Source organism: Enhydra lutris, unplaced genomic scaffold, assembly GCF_002288905.1.
Source record: "Enhydra lutris kenyoni isolate GAN:26980312 unplaced genomic scaffold, ASM228890v2 scaffoldscaffold9, whole genome shotgun sequence".
Taxonomy (NCBI): Eukaryota; Metazoa; Chordata; class Mammalia; order Carnivora; family Mustelidae; genus Enhydra; species Enhydra lutris.
The window spans coordinates 81,812,176-81,815,864 of NW_019154093.1; the positions used below are offsets into that span (position 1 = coordinate 81,812,176).

Genomic DNA, 3,689 nt, shown 5'->3' on the forward strand with positions numbered 1-3,689 from the left:
ACAAATTCAGTAAAGTTGCGGGATACAAAATCAACATACAAAAATCGGTCATGTTTCTATATACTAATAATAAAACATAAAAATGATAAATTAAGAAAAATTTATAATGTATATACTATATACATTATATTTAAAATGTATAATTTCATCAAAAAGAATAAAATACCTAGGAAAAAAATTAACAAAAGAGGTGAAAGACATGTACACAGAAAACTACAAGACATTTATGAAAGAAATTGAAGAAGACAAACAAATGGAAAGACATTCTGTGTTCATGGGTTAGAAGAATTAATATTGTTAAAATGTCCATACCCAAAGCAATCTATAGATTCAATGTCATCCCTATTAAAATTATAATGGCATTTTTCACAGAAAAATAACAACCCTAAAATTTGTATAGAACCACAAAAGAGCCCAAATAACCAAAACAGTCTTCAGGGGCAAAAATAAATAAAGAAAGAAAGAACAAAGCTGGAGGCATTATGCACCCTGATTTCAAACTATATTACACAGCTATAGTAATGAAATCAATATGGTATTGGCATTAAAACAAACAAACAAACAAATACATCAATGGAACAGTATCGAGAACACAGAAATAAACCCATGATAAATGATGAATTAATTTATGACAAAAGAGGCAAGAACACACAATGGGAAAAGAATAGTTTCTTAAAAAATGGCATTGAGGTAACTGGACAGTCATATGCAAAAAAATTGAAACTGGACTACTATCTTACACCACACATAAAAACTAACTCAAAATGGATTGAAGACTTGAATATAAAACCAGAAACAATTAGACTCCTTAAAGAAAACAGGTGTTAAGTTCCTTGACATCATTCTTGGAGATATCACCACTTTTTTTGGATCTGACTCCAAAAGCAATGGCAACAAAAGGAAAAATAAACAAATGGGACTACATCAAACTAAAAAGCTCTGTACAGCAAAGAAAATAGCCAACAAAATAAAAAGACAACCTACTGAATGGGAAAAGATATTTGCAAATCATATATCCAATAAGAGGTTAAAATCCAAAATATATGAAGAACTCATACAACTCAATAACCAAAAAAACAAAGAATCCAATTACGAATGGGCAAAGGATCTGAATAGACATTTTTCCAAAGAAGACACACAGATAGCCAATAGGTACATGATAATATTGGTTTCAGAAGTAGAATTTAGTGTTTCATCACTTACGCATAACACCCAGTACCCATCATAACAAGTGCCTTCCTTAATACCCATCACCCATTTAACTTATCCTCTCATCTTCCTCCCCTCCAGCAACCCTCAGTTTGTTCTCTATCATTGAAGTCTCTTATGTTTGCTTCCCTCTCTCTTAAAAAGTACCGGGTAATGGGCATTAACAAGTGCATGTGATGTGATAAGCACTGGGCGCTATATACAACCAATGAACCATTGAACACTACCATATGTTGGCTAACTGAATTTACATTTTTTTAAAAGAAACCTACATTCAAAAAGAAAAAAAGGAACTGTTGACTTTTTAGTTCCTTCAGCTTTTTACTTATTAGGACAGAGTGAAAACCTTAATTCCTTACCTCTCACCTGGATTTTATGTCCCTCAATGACAACCTTATTTTGCCTGTCTTTCTTGGAATGGTTATTTTCTTGTATCAAGGTATTTTATATCAATTGGAAAGCACTTTTTTTGGTAATTTTCTACCTTTATTTGACAATCAGTGGTTAGGTCTCATCCACATTAACTATCAGCAGATTTTTGAAAGTGGTGACAGGTACATAAGTAACCAATGTATAGAGTTTGTTTGCTGAATCTTCATCCTTGTTACATTTTCTGGACAACCACACATGGACACAGTACAGAACATTCCTTATTCCTTTGGCCAAAACAGCTTTGTTGAGCCTGGTGTCAGTGCACACCTCTGGAGCTCCCATCTCCTTCATGGCAAATTTCCAGATCTCTTTGAGGGCTCAAGGGGCACACTTCTTGAAACCCATTCCATGGATTCGTTTGTAACTGTTGATGGTGCATTCTCTGATCACTAACTCATTGATGACAAAATGGCCCTTCTTCTTGCCTCCCTTCTTTGCGGAAGCCATTATGTTGGACTCTGGCTGGAAAACTGGAAAGCATTTCTAGTCTTTGTCATGATCTACTTGTCGGTTTTAAATATAAAATCTCCATCTTGCAGCTAAATAGATCTATTAAATCTGGGAACTCCAAAAATACATGCCTTATTATCAGTGTGCCCATGGGAAGGATTCTGATGTACTAACAGCCCAGAATTGGCTTGTCTCTTCATCTGAGTTTCTTTGGGCTGAGGTGTAGCAGTCAGTACAATCACAGACAGCCTTTAATGTTGGTATGATCTTCTGCCATGGTGAAGTTACTATCTATGTTATCTATCAGAATCAAATATTCTATCTGGTTACAGTATACAATGCGGTTCTGTTCTCTTTTTTTCCCCAGTGGGTTTTTCTTCTATTTTTACATATGTAAAAACCAAAGAAGAAGAAAAACAAGCTCAGCCAGTTTGGGGGGGGGGGTGGGATTTTAGTGCAAAAATAATATCAAACTCTAGATTAACCTATGGGCAAGATAAGAAAGCTTATTGAGTCTAACCATACACAAACTGAGGAGAAAACGTTTTTAAAGGTGTAAGTCTGGGGACAATTGTATCAACTGTTGTTGCATCTTTCTACAAACCTAGGGTCATTCACTGCAGTCAGATTCACACCAATTTTTAAGTGTAAGGAAGAAAACACAGTGATATGTAAAAAACAAACTAAAATAAAACAAAATAAACACTAGAAAATGATTGGGTTCAAGAGATCATAAGAACAGCCCTGATGTTTTTAGTACTGGGTATGTGACACTGTACAGGACTCTCATCTTTGGGGGGGTCTCGGTTCCTATCTGTGAAACAAGAGTCTGCTTAGATTACTCTTAAATTAGTCCTGGGTAGGTCTCAATGGCAGAGTCAAGAACACTAGCACATGAAACTACATTCAGTAGGACAGTAGGGACAACCCTAGACTGGATCCAGAAGGACTGGAAACACCATTATCAAGCGTGTGAGATCCAAGTGTAGAGGAAAGAATGAATCAGAGCCAAAGGAAGTACTAACTCCCCAGTCTAAAATATTGGTATGAACTATATGAAGAAAATGTATAATAGTATGTAGAAACGGAGAAGATCAGGGAGAGGTTAGAAAGCAGATTACAAAAATGAAGTAGCTATTCAAAACATACTGAAGCCATAAAGGAAAGAACAAGGTGGCAAGAGCCTCTTCCTGTTGGAAACATGGCAGTTAGTTCAGCAGGATAGAAAGGGACTGGTCCTTGGCTGGGTTTCTTAAAGGAAAAGATCTAAAAAGTCCATGGCTCTAAGTGCATGGTAAGACTTAATAGAAATAATTTCAGGATAATATGTGATTTTTAAAATTATCTGGCCATAATCTCTATCATCATCATGATTTATCCTCCCCACTGATGTCCACTCACTGATCTTATGCCATGAATATGTACTGTACAACCGTTTCCCTTCCCTTCTCTCTTGTGCACTTTCTCTCCCCCATATTATCCTCCACCCCCTATTAATTAGTTTTCAAATCTTCTTTTTCAGGATTGCTTTATAGGGTTGGTTATAGTAATTGGATTTCTTTGGTAGCCTGTAGATTTTACCAATTTAGGAGTGACTT

The 3,689-nt window shown here is 35.6% G+C and overlaps 1 pseudogene; it reads right to left on the reverse strand.

Annotated features, from left to right (window-relative positions):
* Positions 1 to 1,713: 1,713 nt before the first annotated feature.
* LOC111142958 lies at positions 1,714 to 2,088 on the reverse strand (annotated as a pseudogene).
* Between the last annotated feature and the right edge of the window lie 1,601 nt (positions 2,089 to 3,689).